Source organism: Anopheles gambiae, chromosome 2 (assembly GCF_943734735.2).
Source record: "Anopheles gambiae chromosome 2, idAnoGambNW_F1_1, whole genome shotgun sequence".
NCBI lineage: Eukaryota > Metazoa > Arthropoda > Insecta > Diptera > Culicidae > Anopheles > Anopheles gambiae.
In genome coordinates, this window is record NC_064601.1 from 72,404,459 (window position 1) to 72,424,787 (window position 20,329).

The following is a 20,329-nucleotide window of genomic DNA, read 5'->3' on the forward strand; positions in this document are numbered from 1 at the left end:
ACTCATTGCGCTTTTTTGGTTTGATTTGTGAAAAATCAAATACATCGCCGCAAAGTTTGTTAACGGTTTTTTTGAGCGCCACAACAGCTCGCGAGCATTGACCATACGCGTGAAAGAGATAGCGCTATGGCTATGCAGAAAAAGCACGGACGACGGCTGACAGCGATTGGCCGTCTGACGCACCAACACATCCAAACCTTGGACAGCGCGCTCAGGCGAGGGGTATGAGGCGGAGTCAGGGACGGGTAGCTCGAAACGCTGAATGACAAATTTGCCGTTGGAGAAAAAAAGAAGGCATGAGAAAATGCGCGAAAGGGAATGAGGGCGGTGGCAACGCTTTTTCGCATGCGATTTTATCGGACGGCCTGTCAAATTTTTGTATGGGATTTGACCGATAACGTCGGACGACGAAATCGCACGTCCGACGTTATCTGTCAAATCCCATGTAAATTCGAGTTGAGGAATTAAAGAAAAACATATTTTACGTACTGTTAAACAAACACATATTTTGTTGTGAAAATAAATACGCATCATTACATGGATAAGAATAAAAAACAATTCTTCCGAGTATTGAAAAATGGAACTGGTATAGATAAAATTTGAAAATTGAAATTTGTGTGTTATATTGGCCAGAATAAAATAAGGTAACATAATACGTCGTTATGCTGTATCGCTGATAATGTCATATTCTCTTAAGAAACTCTATTTGATTTTTAAAGGCGTTAAAAACTGTTAATAATCAAATAGAGTTTCTTAAGGCTACTTGGGTAGACTTGGGTAAGTGACACTGGTCACATACCCGAGTGACGTTTGTTCTAAATGTTAAACCATGATTGGCTCGAATCGTGCTCGAAAAAACAAAAATTGTGTGTGTGTGCGTGATAAACCGTGTTGAAAGCGCCAAATTTACGTTTTTAAGTGTGTATGACCTTCTTCCATGCGATGCTGGAATATTTGGCTTTAATATTTGGCGAAAACAGAAGACACACATAGTGCGGCGTTATTTTGTAAAACAAAATCGGTGTTTTTTTTAATAAAATGTTAATACGACCGAGGATTAGACGTGTCAATACGAGGACTAGAAACCAAGGTGGAATGTATAATGAGGTGTAGTTATAGCGCTTTTGGCGATCCCCCCCCTGGGCTCCGATTTTGACAGATGGTTTTCCGCTTGTATATGTATTGATGGATTGTTTACGTTTTGCATGGTCAATATTTGGTGGAGATCAATTTGGGTGAATATTTTAGTTTATTAGAACACAGTCCGTGATTTAAAATGGAAATTTTTCTTCGAGAACTTGAAGCGTTCGCCAAAAGCGGAAAACTAACTGTCAGTTTTCTTCGTCGATTCTTTTTCCACCTAGCTGTCAAAACGGGCTTATAACTTGACCTGATATCTTTACGGTCCTTGCTAGAAACGTAATTTCCTCGCGTAATTTTCGCGATAAATTATGCGAGCCCGCGAACTGCTCGAATTTGTTTAGCTGGTACTTTCTAAACATTGCGGGGTTTTCAAACAGTTTTCCCGCTTGAAATTGCTTGCAATTATTAGTCAATTCCATCGCTTTCACATACAATATATTTTTAATTTTGTAATTCTTCCACAAGAGCACATAAACAATTTTTGTTTATTTGTAATGTAATTTGAATTGCTTGCAAAATGTAATTTGAATTGCTTGCACTAAAGTAAGCTATATTTCATGTTATTGGAACCTTTTTGTTGAGTTCCATAATTATTACATAAAATCGGTAGTTTTTTTTCGCGTCTGCATAAATTATGTTGTTTTTGTTTGTAATTGCACCGCAAAAAAAATTGTTGATTTGCACTGAAAAGATCAGATATTTAGCTATCAATAAATTGCACTGTTAAACTGTTCGCAAGGTGCTATAATTATAATTGCAAAACTTTTGTGCGAAAAAGCTATTTGCTCCTACAAGAAGCTTTAATGCGATGGTGCTGTGATTAAGGAGTTGGATGGAGTGCGAGGCCTTATGCGAGCTCACAGCCTGCTCTAATTGGTTTAGGGCGGTGGCAACGCTTTTTCGCATGCGATTTTATCGGACGGCCTTTCAAATTTTTATATGGGATTTGACAGATAACGTCGGACGACGAAATCGCACGTCCGACGTTATCTGTCAAATCCCATATAAATCTCGTCCGCGAAAATCGCAACCGATGAGCGTTGCTACCGCCCTTAGGCCCGTGTCTGTGCTCCATCGCATGCGATTTTATCGCACGTGCTGTCATACGCTTTTTCGTATAATATTGCGATTATTTGAATGATATTAATAATATAACAATTATGAAAAATTAAGTTCAGATTGTTCCTACAAAACACCACACATTTAGTTTGACAGATAAAATCGGATGCGGCGTCCGACGAAATGAAAAATTTTTGATTCCGTCGTACGACGAAATCGCACGTCCGACGTTATCTGTCAAATCCCATATAACATTTTGACATGCCTTCCGATAAAATCGCATCCGATGGAGCACAGACACGGGCCTTAGGTCTTAGGGGAATGTTTAACGGGCCTCATGCGAGCCTGCAGGCTCTTCGAATTTGTTTAGCGGGATATGAATTTGCTCTGAATAACTTCACCTTGTCATATTCATACACCTTGAGCGGGATTATCTAGAATATGTGTTGATCTAGCTGGCAGCACGGTCATTTCGCATTACCTTGATGAATTGTACATTTTGCCATTTGTTTGACGCTAGAAGTTGCATTTAACTAAGTAATTGAAGTGGGTGCAAAAGTAAAGCAAAAGGACTTGTATTAGTAAACGTATCCCGTTTTGTTGATTGAGAAAGACACAAAAGCTGTTTTCTAATAAACTGTCTTTTTGCATATCATGGTGCGTTTTTGAGTGAGAATGGCGAAGCGACGCTTTTTTTCGTGAAGTGGTAAGAATTAGGAAATCACAACAGGTAAATTTTCTACTAACTGTTTGGTCAATTACGTTTTTAGTTTTTAATCATGCTGAAAGTATATCAATATCGCTACAGTTACTCAGTGCATGTAAAATAGATGTTGGATCATTGTTTGTTCCATTAATGTAAGTAAAAGACTAGAGTGTACTTTGTTTCGTATACAGCATGTAACGCAAAATGCAAGATGCGGTTTATGAAATCTGACAATGTCTCAAGGAAAATATCGAATGGAAATGAATTCGTTGGTTGATGTAAATTTGAATATCGTTGAAACAAGTAAAGAAAAATGCCTCTTCTTCTGCAATTGTATTATTTAACCATTGATTTATTTGTTAACACCATCAACTGAAACAAAATAACTGAAACTCAGAGGTGCGTTCGCGAAAAAGTGTGGCATTCGTTTTAAGCTGTCTTATGAATACATTAACCGCGTCGCTTCATTAGTATATCATAAGTTATCATATTTATGTCCGATATTACGATACAATTCGTGGTGAAAAATGTTCTGCAAACCATCCTTCGAAGGTACCTTGTGAGGGTGTCAAAATGGCACTGTTAATTTGTATGTGATATTTTTAATGCATTACCGCATTGTACTTTCCCAACGGTCACCAGCTCAGAGATCCCTTGAATAAGCGCTTGAATAAGAACCCACCGGTCACCAGCACTCAGAGATCCGCTGAGATTGAAGCTGACTTTGAAGCTGAGTTGGCGAAATCCCAGATAGCAAAGCCGAAGGCCTTTGTATGGGAGCCATCGCGCTCATCAAGGCTCACTTTTTCGCGCGCATAAAGCAAAATGTGCGCGAAGGCGAAAAACCCCGAAAGCGCTTCGTGTGGCCCTCTCTCGTGTTTCTAGTTTTACGGGGCGAGTACCGGCTTCGAACGACGAAATCTGTTCGAGGCTCATGAGCGCAAAACCTCAGGGATATCTCCCCAAACAAACGGGAACGTTCGACCCCGGCAGGTAGAACTCATTCTTTCACGCGCTTCCCGTCCGGCAAAATGAGTGTATTTTTTGAGTTATTTGAGTGACGCTGTCGAAATACATGGCTGGTATTATTGAATCCGATCGTAGCGGGAACGTACGGCACTCATATGAAATTCTAGGGATGGCTACACATTTCTTGAGCCCGGTCATACAACGCCGCGGTGAATAACTGTAGCAACCATCTAGTACTTTAGGAAAATGAGTGTCGGGACGTACGCCGCCGCTACGAACGGATTCAATAATTCCAGCCACAGTCCCGTCCGGCAAAATGAGTGTATTTTTTGAGTGATTTGAGTACCGTCCCCCGTTAGCAGTTACTCTTGGAGGAATGAGTTACACCCTCGCGCGAGCCCTCCCCCTCCCCACCCGTAACGCACGGTGCGCTTTGCAATTCTCAATGTGTTGTGTTCTTTCCAATCATGCTACCAACACATCCAAAGATATTTGTTTCTTTCGTTTCTCGTTTTCTTTCATGCATTGCCACGATCGCCAATACGCACTTATTCTAACAACAAACACAAACACGGTCATTTTTGGTTACATTAAACACTTAATTGAAACATAAATTACACTTTCACAACACACCACGCAAACAATGAGACCCCAAATTTTGAGTGATTCAGGCCGAGGGGTATGAGGAAGCTTGAGGAAGCACGGAGAAACGCGCTGCGATGAGAGTTCGCATTCTGTTTTACACGCGCGCTTCACTAACACCAATACAAATACCGTGCTTTGACGAGCCGTCTGTGAATGTGTGTGTGTCTTCTTTCAGCGAGCTCACCAACTTGGATCTGCTCGTCACATCGTGTTGTCTCGCTTACACTACAGCATCGAACCATCGCTCCGTATGTCCCCCCCTCCTACTCGTACAAAACCACCAGTACAGCGCGACGCTTTGCCGGAGATGGTTGTGCGTGTTTTGTTCTAAGTCCCGCGCGCAGTGTTTGTGCGTTGATGCGCATTTCGTTATAAGTCTCGTGCGCCGGTGTGTTTTGATAAAGTGTGAAGTGAACAGTGTGTACAGACGCACATGCAGTGCGTGGATCGACAGGTAAGAATTTGCTGAACAGAGTCAACGCAGATTGTCGACAAGTTTCCCGCAGCCTGGCTCGACCCGGTACTTTGCAGTATGACGCCATTCGTGAGTATGAAGGATTCTAAATGTGTTGTGAAAGTGTAATTTATGTTTCAATAAAGTGTTTATGTAACCAAAAATGACCGTTTTTGTGTTTGTTGTTAGAATAAGTGCGTATTTGCGACCGTGTCTATGCATGAAAGAAAACGAGAAACGAAAGAAACAACTATCTTTAGATGTGTTCGTAGCATGACTGGAAAGAACACAAACACATTGAGAACTGCAGAGCGCACCATGTGTTGCGGGTGGGGAGGGGGAGGGCTCGCGCGAGGGTGTAACTCATTCCTCCAAGAGTAACTGCTAACGGGGGACGGTACTCAAATCACTCAAAAAATACACTCATTTTGCCGGACGGGCATTTAGAATTCTTCATACTCACGAATGGCGTCATACTGTAAAGTACCGGGTCGAGCCAAGCTGCGGGAAACTTGTCGACAATCTGCGTTGCCTCTGTTCAGCAAATTCTTACCTGTCGATCCACGCACTGCATGTGCGTCTGTACACACTGTTCACTTCACACTTTATCAAAACACACCGGCGCACGAGACTTTGAACGAAATGCGCACCAACGCACAAACACTGCGCGCGGGACTTAGAACAAAACGCGCACAACCATCTCCGGCAAAGCGTCGCGCTGTATTGGTGGTTTTGTACGCGTAGGAGGGGGGACATACGGAGCGATGGTTCGATGCTGTAGTATAAGCGAGACAACACGATGTGACGAGCAGATCCAAGTTGGTGAGCTCGCTGAAAGAAGACACACATTCACAGACCGCTCGTCAAAGCACGGTATTTGTATTGGTGTTAGTGAAGCGCGCGTGTAAAACAGAATGCAAACTCTCACCGCAGCGCGTTTCTCCTTGCTTCCTCAAGCTTCCTCATACCCCTCGGCCTGAATCACTCAAAATTTGGGGTCTCATTGTTAGCGTGGTTCTTACAGGCTCTCAATGGTACGTTATTTTAAAACTGAGCGCCAAGTGAGCGCCTTCTGACAACCGCGGCGAACGGATCTCGTCGTTCGAAGCCCATAGTCGCCCCGTTATTCTCTCTCGCATGTCATCACTCTCTCCCTGTTTTTCGGATTGAAATGAGAAATCACTCTCTTGATTTGGCTTCAGCAGTCTAGCTGCTTCACACTCTTTCTTCTCTTCTTTTTGCAGTTCCCACAAGAGGATTCACACATGTGTTCTCACAGACTTACATACACACACACGGTGGTTGGAAACCTGGCGCGGCTGTTTCCAATTATGTCCTTTCTTCTTCCCTCTTCACACCGCGCTGGAGCCCGTGGTGGTGCGCGTGTTCAGCCTGCTTGGTTCAGGAAAGATGTCATCAGATTTGGTGCGCCTCAACCGCGGTGTTGTATGAAGGCTGTTGATGAAAATACACAATTAATAGACACATTTGGTTAAAAAGATTACACTTGATTTAAATATGTGACTAACTTACCTTTGTGCTCGAGGATCAATTGAACCTTGAAAGCCTGTGCACACACACAGTGTCGCAATTTGAAGAGGTTTGGAGAACAGCTAGCGGTAACAGCACACATCTGAAACTTGTAAAGTGCAATGTTTTAATTAGAATAAATGTCACATAGCACTAGACACTTAGATAAGGACACTTATCGAAACAATTAGATGATAAAAATTCGTCCTCCGATAAAGCAAAAAGAACACCGTGGATGGTGCAGTGTGGGTAAGTGTTTTACGCCGGAAAAATAGTTCACGCTGCACACAAACACACACTCCCATGTCCACGGTTCAGAGCACACTGAAGTCGCTCTTAGGCTTGGATGGAAAAGAGCAAACACCCAGATGAGTGCGATGGAAGAAAATGACTTGTGTTTAACAGGGATGGGTAGAATCAAACACACGAAGTGTGCAGGAGAATTCTCTTCGTGTGGTAAGAGAGAACCCAAGTAGCAACCGAAGCTTTTTTCTCCCAGTTTCAACCCTCTCATGTCCAAAAACTGCCTTCGCTCTCTATTCCTATCCCATTTCTACATTCTACAACGTTTGTTGCGTTCTCGCTCATCAGGGTGTTAGTCAATTCTCTCTTGCCACACGAAGAGAATTCTCCTGCACACTTCGTGTGTTTGATTCTACCCATCCCTGTTAAACACAAGTCATTTTCTTCCATCGCACTCATCTGGGTGTTTGCTCTTTTCCATCCAAGCCAAAGAGCGACTTCAGTGTGCTCTGAACCGTGGACATGAGAGTGTGTGTTTGTGTGCTGCGTGAACTATTTTTCCTGCGTAAAACACTTTCCCGTACTGCACCATCCGCGGTGTTCTTTTTGCTTTATCGGAGGACGAATTTTTATCATCTAATTGTTTCGGTAAGTGTCCTTTTCTAAGTGTCTAGTGCTATGTGACATTTATTCTAATTAAAACATTGCACTTTACAAGTTTCAGATGTGTGCTGCTCTCGCTAGCTGTTCTCCAAACCTCTTCAAATTGCGACACTGTGTGCACATGAGTTCAAGGTTCAATTGATCCTCGAGCAGAAAGGTAAGTTTGTCACATCTTTAAATCAAGTGTAAATTTTGGTGTAAAGAAGGCAGTTTTTGGTCATGAGGAAGTTGAAACTGGGAGAAAAAAGCTTCGGTGGCTACTTGGGATGTCTCAGCACCCGAAATAACTCGAAGCCGAAGCAAAACCGTTCGAGGGGCGGGGCCCTACTAGCAATGAGAATGTAAAAGTGTGCGTCTTTCAGGCGAGGGGCATGTAGAAGCAGGGGGAGACGGTTGGAAATACGCGGAATTACGCGGCGGCGAGAGCGTGTTTTGCTTTCTACACAGTTTTTGCACTCACACAATCACACATGTGTGAATGTGTGCGTTCACTTTCAGCCAGCGCGCTCAGTTTGGTTTTCTCGCAGCGGCTTGCTGGTGTCGGTGTCTCGCTCGCACTAGTGCAGCGAGTGTTCCTCGTGCGTTCCCTTTCTTGCTACCACACAAAATCGTCAGTACAGTTCAAGTCTTCGCAGCGTGAGGCAGCGCGCGTTTTAGCCTAAGTCCCGGGCGCTCGATGTAATTTGAAGTGAAGTGTTGAAGTGTTATTTATTTCAATTCACATTATTACGGCCTCGGTCGTATTTTCAAGTGTTGAAGTGTTGTGCGCATTGAAATAAAGCAGCGTTAATCTTTCATAATTCAACATGAATATGTAAATTATGCTGCTTTATTTCAATGCTTTTTTTACAGTATTCAACATACACAACATACAGGCAGTAAGGCGGGTGCTTGAAGTGACGATTTTTTTAATTATTTATAATAAAAAATATGTGTGGTTTTGTGACAAGATTGTGGTAAGCGATGTGTGGAACTGTGCCTTAAGTTTCAATAAAGTGTTAAAATATCAAACGAGTTTGATGTGTTTAAGTTTTATTTCGATGCATGCGATTTTATTACGCTGCAAATCAAAGTGAACGAAAGCGCACAGCGCACAACGCGTAACGAAAGAAACGGGGGGAGGGGTTGTCCAGCGCTACGCGCAAAGTGCGGCAACAGCGCAGCGCAAACCGAAAAGAACGCACGGGAGGGGGTGTTCAGCGCAGCGCGCAAGTGCGGCAACAGCGCAGTGCAAACCGAAAGAAACGCGAGAGAGCAAGAACAGCTGATCCGCGCATCCAGCGCAGCGCGAGAGGAAAAAAACGGGAGGGAGGGGTATCAGCTGATCAGCTGTTTTGTATCGCGAGAGCGCCCCGTGTAATTTGAAGGCATGCGAGAGAGCGCTGCGCGCGCTCACTCTCAATTCGGAAAAAAATCACTGCGCCTCGACTATGGCGGCCAATACAAAATCGACCGAACCCCTTCCCCCTGTTTCTACATGCCCCTCGCCTGTAAATTTCGCTCTCTTTGTCTGTAGGGTAGGGAACAACCAACACTCTCTCTCTCGATCCGCAAACGTTGTATAGAGAGCCCGCTCTATCAGGTTGGCAGAACGAGAAAGCGTGCTGGTTTTGTCCCCTAGGTATTCTCTCAATCTGTTTTAAGAGAGCAGATCACAAAAAAATCTCTCAATAAGAGTTTTTGGTGATCTCGTGCTCTTCCGATCTGAAATAAAATCACACACATACCACACACATATACCTTACACGTGCTTTTATTGTTAACAGCACAAGCGGGATTAATATTGATGAGCAATAATGAGCTGTTATTAGTATTGATAGCTAAACTGTATTACTACATGAATATTAGTGAGTTAGTATTGGTACAAGCAAGCAGCATTTGTATCCAAGCAGTTCAATTACAAACTTATTTTGTGTGATGCAGTTGCAAAGTCAAAATACAAAGTAGCTTGAATGAAAATCCACCACCGTTAATATTTTTTAATAGGGTTTATCAAAACGGCAAGTCAGTGATAAACCGTCTAAAGATCTAACGCTGTACAACTCGTCCCGGCCACCCTCGACGTCTTTCAACGTATTGGAAGCAGGATCGAAAATGCCGCGAACGAAAAAGGAGGCCCGTGATGTTACTGAGCCGCCTCCCTTGGCCTATTTTGGCGATGTTTCACAGAAATCTGTTGTGCAAAAGCGTAACATGCTTGACGTACCCAGCGTTGTCACCCGTGAGCCATCTGTGCTGGCCTTTATTGACAGTGGAACACCACAATCTGTTAATAACTGCACGGTGGTACCGGTGTCCAGCATTAACGTCCGTGAACCATCTCCGTTGACAATTGATGTAGCTGAAAATCGGCAGAGAGCTGTGGAAAAACATCCCACGGAGACAGTTTCTAGCGTTGACGTCCGTGAGGCTCCTCCGCTAGCCTTTTTCGATGGCGTTTCCATAACAGCTGCTGTGGAAAGCAACCGCACGGAGATTGCACCCAGCGTTGCTGAACGTCAACCATCTCCATTGGCCACTGTCGAAATATCCTCGATTGATCCGTGTATTGAGGCCATACAGGATTCTCATCCGGTTGAAGCACCGCTCCAGCTACCGTCAGCAACATCCTCAATAGAGTTGCACCACAGAACCGGTGCTCCTAGTGGATGTGCGGAAGAAAGAGTAATTTGTAGTACATGCTGCACACAGCTGGACACATTGTTAAATCAATTACAAGAGCAAAACAAGCATTTGTATAAGTTAACGAAAGCTATTATCCAGAAGAATGTTTTGAATAGCTCTTTTACCTGTCCAAATTGCCCGGCGAGTACTTCAAATTGTTTTACAATAGATGAAGTTGATGAAACACCTAGACCGGCTGAAATAGAAAACATAGAAGCTTTAGACAATTTTGAAAGTATGTTGAGCGACAAAAATGTATTTATCGCTACTGCTAGAAGAATATCGAATTCTCTTACTTCGAATACTCCAGACAATCGAATGCACGAAGCAGTGTTTAAGCTGTTTAGCGCCCTCTTCCTTTGCATGTGCAGTTGGCTGGGCGGAGGAGCAAATGGTCCGAAGATTCCTATGTACCGGTACAAACATGTCCATCACCTTCTAATGGCCGTTGGTCGAACTTCAAATGAAACTGTAACGTTGAAAAGGGCGCAATTATTTTTAAAATCAAAATTGCTTAATTCCAAGAGCCGCCTTGCTTGCAAGAATATGCGAAAGAGTGTTGTTTGTAAACGAAATAAAAAGAATAATTAAATTACCTTCATAGTGATTCACTGCACTTCCTTCAGTCCACCTGAGTGATAATCGATGTTCAATTTTGTTTTTCTTTGCTTTTTTCCTTCGCTTTGTCTTCTTTGCGGCATCATCGCTTTTGAGCAGCTCTTGAATTAAAATGAAAATAAACATTAATTGAAAAAATGGGAATTTCACTAACATTGTGTCCATCATTGACTATGCACTAGACTAAATGATGAAAAACAATTACCATAAAACGTTGCACTAATGCAGTGCGTAAAACTAATGCATATAATGTTTTCTTACCTTGATGAGTTCGCGTGTTGCAACGATGCGAAGGTCCTGCTTGTGTGGTTCCACCAAATAGTATACCATCTTGTTGTAGAATTGATATACATAGTTTAGTGTGTCTGACGGGAGCATTGTGCCTGTGCATTTTGTGTTCTGTAAATTTCAAATAATAACTTTAGCAATGGTAACAATCATATCTTACCAATTAACTTACCTTTTTGTGAAGTGTTTGCCTTGCCTGTTTGCTAACGTCGTTTGCGGATGTGATGCTCAAAAAAGTTTTTATAATCTACATTGCTATTTTTACTATTGTTATGTCGATTACACGGTTTAACGCAAAAGTTGATGTTGGGTACATAGTAATATAACTGAGGCTTTGTCATGTTACATATCCTGGCCTCAGGGCAATTAGCCATTTAAGTTATATGCACATTATATGAAATGCAGTTGGTTATATTTTGTGCTCAAATTGCACAATATATACTTCCTATAAAAAGCTTTATCATCAGCCATCCGTGTGTAGTAATCAACTTTACATAACTAAATGCTCTCTAGTTTGATCTACGCAAGAGAATTCCTAAGTTTTGTGTGTATTTTATATTTTATGTTATATATGTTATACAAATTGAGTAAGGTTAAAACCTTACTTCGACTAAACTATGGTTCTTTGTCATGGTTAAGCAAAAATGAACGAATTTAGATGACGTGGAAAGGTATGTTTACCAAAAAAAACATGGTGCTGAATGAAATAGCAAAACAAATTCATTGGCAATATTTTACAACACATTATTCTATGGTTCAAGCCCCGTATGGACTGACCTACTCGTAGCAAAGACTGACTGCGTTGTACTTTATAAGCCTCGTAAGCCGTGTTATGCCATGTACAATAAAAGGAACGTGCTGATCGTTCCGCCAAATAGAAGAAAAAAATCCTTTACACTGGCAACCAATTATGGTACTAGAGATATACAAATAGTTCAATCAATCAAATCTAAATTCACACTACAATGGTATCGTTAAGACTACTACTACTACTAAAAAGTTCTAAGTAAGCTTAAATGTCAACGTAAAATTACATCTTAAACCTACTTACTCAACCTAAAGAAAGGAAAATTCAAACTAAACTTTAACTAACCTATAAAAAATTCAAGATAATTAAAAAAAACGAAAATAAAATCTAGGAGCCATGTCAGCCGCATGCACCATTGCTTGCCTTGCATATAACAGGCCAACAGAAAAAAAAAACACAATTTATATCTGATTGTGTTAAAAAAACACACGCACAAAACCCCAACCCGCTTTGTTCCATTAATCACGGGGAAAAGGTAGCTCGCCTGGAGGAGGCCTGATACGGATACGCAGTGTCCAGCACGGTAAACATATCCTAACATTGCGCGTAGTGCTGTTAAAAAGGTCCCCCCAGGTAAGAGGAAACATTAGACCAACTTCTTAATGCAATTTCATGATTTTTTTACTTACCATGTGCAACCACACGTCGTCTTCGAGGGTGTCGAGTAGGCAATTTTCTCTATGTAAGCGAGGAAATTAATAAGGAATAAAGGTGTGGAGAAGAGGAAAAAAGGCTGTGGCGGAAGGAGTTGTTGAGTTCGGCGAAGGATCAATGGGAGGGAGATTAAGAGGACGAGTGGGTTGCTTCACTGCAACCATTTTGCATCTGATTGCAGTCCATGGAACCACCACCACCACAGCCGGCGCGTTTTCCATCGTTTGGTAAACGTGGATCTCAGCAGAAGACATTGGTGCAATAACACCGCCTTCTGCTGAGATCTCGTAAAGCGCGGCCATGGTTAAAAACCGGATCCCAACTACGGTGATATCGTGCGAGCGTGATGTTTTCGCATTCAAAAATTTTACTATGCCATTGTCCTTGGTCAAAAACCATTGGTCTTGAAATTTTGGCAGCAAGACAAAATCGGCGGTCACATGTAGACCGACACCATTTGCCTTCAACATCGGATACTGTGGAGCTGGCGGGGTAGCAACTAGATCAAGGCTCATTAGATCGCTTGATCTGTTTGCAATTTGCTCCACACATTTCGTGCCCGCTCGGACCCAGCGTGGAAAATTTTGCAAAAAATTTTCTGTTGCGTAGGCCGAAAAATCGTCGAGCGCTCCAAATTTTTCAACATCTTTATAAATGTGAACGAGAAGGTGGATGTTGATTGTTAAATATTTTCGACCGTAGACCTGGCCGAATTTCTTAACAAATATGCGAAGATAATCTCGAGCACGGAGCCACAAGTGCTGGTGAAATTTGGTCGAAAAAATTGTCACTGCACTTAAGTAGAGCAGGAAGTGACCATAGGCGATTGGATCTACCAGGTCCTTCAGAACCACAACTGATGCATAATGTAGATAGCTACGCCACTCGGTAGCTTTCCAAAAGGCGTGATATCTGAGAAGCCGAAATGATCGATGGATCTCAGTAGGAAGCTTCGTCTGCATTAAAAAATTAGTCGCAGCTTCCATTTGGAGAGGTGTCCACTTTTTATCACGGGGAAATTTGCCGAACATAAATCCCCGTTGCATAAAACGAGTACACCCTTCGTCACACAGGTGTTCACGCTCCGACGTGGGAGCGTTATCGACTAAATAAAAATTGTCTAATTATTCTAAAGGTGTACGCCACTCCTGATGATGGTTCAATATGACTTTACCACTAAACCCTTCGTCCGTACGAAGGGGAGCATCGACGGAATCAAAAATAATTTTTTTCCCTCTTCACACCCCTCGCCATGGCAAGTGCACTTTAAACAACTGTCGTAACCGTTGTGGTTCGTCGTTGCTGAAAATAAAATATATATTGTATTTAGCTAAAAGGTTTACGATAATGTTATTTATTTCGTTACCTAAAATGAACGCTCGAGCCGGTGTATCAGCGATAAAATTGCGTACCCGAAACGGCAACGTTTTATCGCCGATGGTCAAGCTCGCTGAATGATATTAAAATCACTAGCGGCCGCAAAAATTCTGCCACACTTGCCGGCTTTGTATGGCCACTATATGCGGCCACCAACATGAGTGGAAGCTTAGGCAAGTCTACCGCTTTCACCAGAATAGGCCAGTCCTGGGTCGGCCCACCCTTATGTAGCGGTAGCCCGTCGACCGATACGTCTAGCTTGAAAGGATCGTCTCGGGGTTCGATGTTTCTATAAATAATAATATAAGTTTTTTTGTAGCAATTGAAACATAACTCAAAACATAATATACTTACTGAAAATACTTGGTCAGAACTGGCGATAATCCTCCGTACCAAAAGTCACCTCCCCGATTTTATAAATGCTGCCAGCAGCACGGGGAGGTGTTCGCACCAAAGTCCGGCTATCTTTTGGAAGAGTGGCATCTACCTTCTTCCGTAGGATCGCCAGTAGCATATTGACCACCGAACGAGGGAGCTGACTCTTAATTGCAAAGAATCTAAGACAATCCAACAAACTTAGATGGTCAAAGATCTCATAAGAGTCATTCTCATCGGAAGCGCCGTGATAAAAATCGTCGCTGTCCTCCCCGTTCGGATAATTTTCCCCGTGGTCGTTTTCAGCATCATCCGCGACGTTTTCAGCACTTGTTCCGGCAGTGCTTGATGTCGTAGATTGGTCTTGCGGCACTTCCGGAACCGTTTCGTCATCCGACAAGTCTTGATTGGGAAGATAATTTATAATCAATAGTATAATTAAATAAAAGACATGTAAAACAATTACAACGTTTCTTTCGAACTTTTTAAATGTCGGATTTTGTTAATAAGGAAACAAATCACTTGCTGTGTGTAGATATTTAAAAAAAAATATTTATTCGAATTATAGTACGAATATAGTTTCTATGATGAACGCTGTATTATGGAATATTTGTTTTCTGCTTTCGATCCGACATTTGAATTGTTGATTAGGTGTTTTCCCGTCTCCACAAAACAATAGCTACCTGCAATAATAGGAACGGACCAAATTTTTGCCCGATTGACCAGTGCAACTAATAATGTATTTGATCATGATCGCACGGTTTTTAATTTACATTTGGATCGTGTCAACCGCAATGGCTTGTTAAAGGCTTTTGAGAATTTATGGTAAGAGAAGCAGGATAGTCAGTTCTGGTTTCGTACGGATAGTAAAGAATCGATTCACGTCCGGTCTTGTGGCATTTGTCATAGTGAACCTGTGGAAACCTTATCCGTTTTGCCAGTCTGAACCACTTTTCTTACCCTGCGCTACTGCTCTTAACCACTAATCTAAGCCTTTTTTATCTTTTTTTTGTCCAACACAACTAACCCTGCCCTGCTTATAGGATGCTCGGCTCATGCGGTCCTTAAACCCATGACGGGCATGTTCATTGGTCGTGCTCTTCACGACTAGCGGCCACATTAAATGAATAATGTTTTTTCAATTTTTTTTCAAATTTTTGTTTTGAAACACTTCTTCATATTTTACTTGACGTCCGCGACCTGCGCGGTCATGCTGGACTATTTAAGTTTTTGATACATAATTAGTACCACGCAGCCGGATGGTCAGTCCGGCTACGGAAGGACGGTCCATACGTGGCTTGAACCCATTACGGGCATGTTGTTAAGTCGAGCGAATTGACGACTGTACCACAGGACCGCCCTTTAGAAACACATTTTTACACATTCACTGAACACTTAACACATTTACCACACTGAACACTGAAATTGACGGAAATTGTAGGACGATTATAAATACAAAATATAATGTAATTGATTCGCACATTTTTTTATCTCATTCCGTTTTTCACGCCGCGGCTTTTTGACACACGCACATATATCCCGGGTATGATAATATTTTTTTTTCTTGCACCGATTCGCACATAGATATTTTTATTTTGGTGCCCTTAAATCAATGCACCGAATTCTTCTTCTTCTTCTTTTGGCACTACAACCGCTGCCGATCAAGGCCTGGCTGTACCCACTAGTGAAGTGGCATTGGCTTTCAGGGATTTTTTTTGTTACCGTAACAGGATAGTCAGTCCTACGTATGGGGGCACGGTCTATTCGGGACTTGAACCCATGACGGACATGTTGTGAAGTTGTATGACTTGACGACTGTACCACCAGACCGGTCCGACCGCTTTTACCCCGAATTATTTTGCACTGAATTATACTGCACATTTTATATAATAATAAATAATATAACATGGTATGCACTGACAAATAACCTCTCACTTGCTTTTTTACTTACCCAGGTTTGGCAGCGGGACAAACCCATTGTTTGCCTCTTAGAGAGCTTCCTGGTACGATCTTGATCTTGTCCATCAGTATACGGCACTTTGCATAAAAATGCCCATTTTTGCTGCAATTTTGCGACATTTTAGCACTTTTCTAACACATTTGTCTAACACTTATTGATGAACACTTGCACTTGGCACTTGGTAAACCCCACAGAATGACAAAAAATTTGACAGCAGAAACGTAGCAGCACTACAATCCAAAATATACCTACCTCACACATACACTCTCATGGCTAAAACGTTGGCGCGTGCTCGTTAGGATGAGATTTTTTCATAGCACACTTTTTTCATCATCGCTTTTTCTCTCGTTCGTTTCAGCCAAGCAAAAAAAACTCGGTTTTGCTCTTCGTCTGATTTGGAGAGCTCACGAAGGGGTTTGGGTTCCATCTCTAACAACACCCACCGGTCACCAGCACTCAGAGATCCGCTGAGATTGAAGCTGACTTTGAAGCTGAGTTGGCGAAACGTCTCAGCCTCCGAAGTAACCCGAAGCCGAAGCGAACCCGAACGGGGTTCGGCATGAACCTTCGTTTAATTAGCCCCCTCCCCCTTTTTTTGCCAGGATTTCTTTCCAAAATGATACAGTGCACAGAATTATATCACAACAATTCTATTTATTGAAATTAATAACATTAATCTAACATGTTTCACAAAAATCAAAAACACATGCACTACGAACACTGGACTGAATTTCACATTTACGCACATTATTTCAAAACACACTTTCCACACTCACACAGTGAATAAAATCACAAAATCGTCACAACACTTTCTGCTCTTCCTCACTGTTGCGCCTAGTTCCTTTTGCTACATTGTACGGGCCCAATACGCCAACACTACGACACAGCCACAGGTTTTGTTATCTCCGTTCGCCGTGAAACACACATGAAATGGAAGAAAAATGATATTAATTAGAAAAGAGGATGTCTTTCAATAATTTTAATCACTTTTACTTACCTCAAATTAAACAAAACTCCATTTTTCCCGGGGATTATTCGCTGACCACCAATCGCTGAAACACCACAGGAGGACCAACCTCACTGGACTGCCGGTCGGAGCGGAGCCGGCTCCGGAGCTGTCGGAGCGGAACCGGCTCCGGGAAAAAGTCGGAGCCGACTCCGGAACCGTTAGTCCGAAAACTACCTGCGACAGCAGAGGACAGCAGAAAACTACCTGCATTAGAACAGAGCGTTGGTGTGGCCAAATGTGTGCATGTGTGTACTTGCTCCACTGAAAGCCGGTATCGCACCAGATTTCGTGTGTCGCCTTGTGTGCGCATGTGTGTTATTGTCACAGCATATTCGTTCATCATTTTTTTTTCGTTTTTTCGCCTGAGCCACTCGATTTTGTTCTTCGCTGATTTTGGCAGCGCACGAGGGGGCTTCGGTTTCAACTTCTAACAACAACAACCACACGAGGGGGCTCGTGGATACTCACGAAGGGAGAATCACTCAAATTAGAGCGAGAGACAGATAGAAAAAGCGAAAGGTCAATATAAAATCTTCGGCTTTTGACCGTTGGGTTGCGATTCATCCGACGTGTTGATCGGCATCCTACATAAACAATATATTTCCTATGTTAATGTTTAGGTATATTGTGTTAAATTGCATGTGTGCACTGCCACTAAATCTTCTGAACGCCTGAAGGCAGTGACTGATATTATCCGGAATTGCAAAAGAGCTCTTTCACATCGGACGAATGTAACAACTCGCGCGTTCGAGGAACTTAGCTCAGTGCGGCTGTGGCTCTATATTCCAAAATAGGTACGAACTCTCGACGCACTCGCGATCTTGACTGTTGAAATGACGTGTGATCTAACAAAAAACGTTAAAAAATGTTAAATAACATTGTTTACTAGTGTTGAAACATTTTCATTAACCGACACAGTTTTAAAATTCCTTTTTTAAATAAAGTTAATCAGTTTTGGTTTGAACGCGTAATCGACAAAGTTCGTGTTGTGTTCATACCTGCATGGTGCGCGATCATCATGAAAGGCCTGTTTTTCATTAACTAATTTTGCAACGAGCTAAGTTTGTCGAACGTGCGAATTGTCACATTCGTCCGGTGTGAAAGAGCTTAAAGAAATATAGTGGAGCGCTGTTCATTAAGGTAACTTTTATTCGGTCGTCTGTTTATCCGTGCTGTTTAGAAATGACAGTTCAATACAAAGAAGGCATTGTGTTCTGAGGATATTAGAAAAAAAATCTATCTGAGCAGATTGACATTACAAAAAACACTTTAATACATGACAAATTTCAAATACAGTGGAGCGCCGTTTATCCGGGTACCTTTTATCCGGCTTTCCGTTTATCCGTGCTGTTGAGAAATGAAGTTCAATATATAAGTGACATAGCGTTGTGAGGAGGATATTTGAAAAAGTGGTTATAAGAGCACATTGTCATAACAAAAAACACTATAATTCATGGCAAATTTCAAATATTCTCGTTCGAAAAATATGAAGTTAATAAAAACTGGGTTATTTTTATCAAAAAATAAGAAAAATTTCCAAAACATAACCAGGAATTGGTGATAAAATATATAGTTTGACTCATTATCCGTGTTATTCGCTTATCCGGGCGAAGTCAAGTCCTGAGAAGCCCGGGTAAACGGCGCTCCACTGTATTCTCATTGGAAAAACACACGAAATAAACTTAAAAAAAAAACAAGAATTTGACATCAAATGTATCGTTTGATTCATTATTCGTGTTATTCGCATATCCGGGCGAGGTCGAGACCCAATGAGCCCGGATAAACGGCGATCCACTGTAGGTAAATTAATTCTTCTTTTGCAAAAGAACTGTGTTAGGTCAAGGCCTCCCCGTATCACTTGTGGGTTTGCCTTTAGGTGATTTATTGATTGACACATAGCAGGATAAACAGTCCTGCGTATGGGGGCACGGTCAATTCGGAGCATGTACTCATAACGGGCATGATGTTTAGTCGTATGAGTTGACGACTGTACCACCAGAGCGGCAGTTAAAAATTAACAGTCGTTAAAAATTAACGATAATCGTTAAAATAAATTACGAAATTTATGTCGCCAACGCATTGAGCGAATGCGATACAAAGTAACAGTCGTTTATTGTACTGTTCGATTTGTTTTACCTATGTTTTCCTTAATGTGATTTCGATCAATCGATAACTGTTTTGAAGAACTTTTATTCAACTGGAATGATTAAGTGCTCACTCGAAGCGCTGTGAGATCAGGAAAATCTTATACCGATTTCTACGGATCTTCTACCGTAAAGTGATGTTACGTTCGTCTTCTGCGTCGCTTATTTATTCTGCGAAGATTACCCTAGTGCCACAAACCCACTAAACGACCACTAAACGGGTTCTAAACGACTCAAGCTCTCAACCTAAACTGAATATAGACTTCGTTTAGCAGACGGCAAACGACTGATGCGTTCTGAAAATAGCAAATAGCTGGTGGCACCATCTGTTTGTGGGAAACCCAACCAGTGGAGCTTCCTCGCTTGGAGGAGAGCTTTCTCATTTCTCCTGCACTGTTGTATGGTTTCGTATTGAAGTTATGCATCCCTAGAACTAGAACGGCGATAGGATTGTTTAAATCTTCTTCTTCGTCTTGGCCTGCTCATGTACGAGCACGTCTAGAAGACATGGCTAGGTCGCAAATCCATTTCCAGGAATCTCGGTTCTGGGCTGCAGTCCTCCAACCACAGTTGCATCCGATCTCTGACAGGTTCGACTCCACCTGATCCAGCCAACGAGCTCGCTCCTCTACGCTTCGTGCCGAACGTGTTGCTGACGAGCACCTTCCTGGTGGGGCATAAGTCCGGCATCCTCATCACGTGCCTCAGACATCGTATCCTTCTGGCTTTGAGGACCATCAGGATATCAGGATCCGCCAAACAGCTCAGCTAGCTCGTGGTTCATCCTCCTTCTCCATATGCCCTGTTCGCACATACCGCCAAAGATAGTCCTTAGCACACGCCGTTCGAAAATGGCGAGTGCATTGGCGTCCTCCGTTAGCATAGTCCAAGACTCGTACCAGTAGAGGGTGAATTAGTTAAAGTTGGAATGAGTGGTCATTCTGTTTTACTCCAAATTATTTATCTTTGCAGTACTTACATCATAATTTGTACATGTATCCGACGCGGACCTTTATTTAC

At 42.3% G+C, this 20,329-nt stretch overlaps 1 long non-coding RNA gene across 2 annotated transcripts; it reads left to right on the forward strand.

The window, feature by feature from the left end:
- The first annotated feature begins 2,634 nt into the window (after nucleotides 1-2,634).
- On the forward strand, nucleotides 2,635-17,115 carry LOC133391815 (uncharacterized). Of its 2 annotated transcripts, XR_009765280.1 has the most exons (4): nucleotides 2,635-2,932; nucleotides 7,236-7,397; nucleotides 7,468-7,569; nucleotides 16,515-17,115. It is a non-coding gene; the product is annotated as an uncharacterized LOC133391815 (long non-coding RNA). The 2 variants fall into 2 exon arrangements; XR_009765281.1 differs by lacking the exon at nucleotides 7,236-7,397.
- The last annotated feature ends 3,214 nt before the right edge of the window (nucleotides 17,116-20,329 follow it).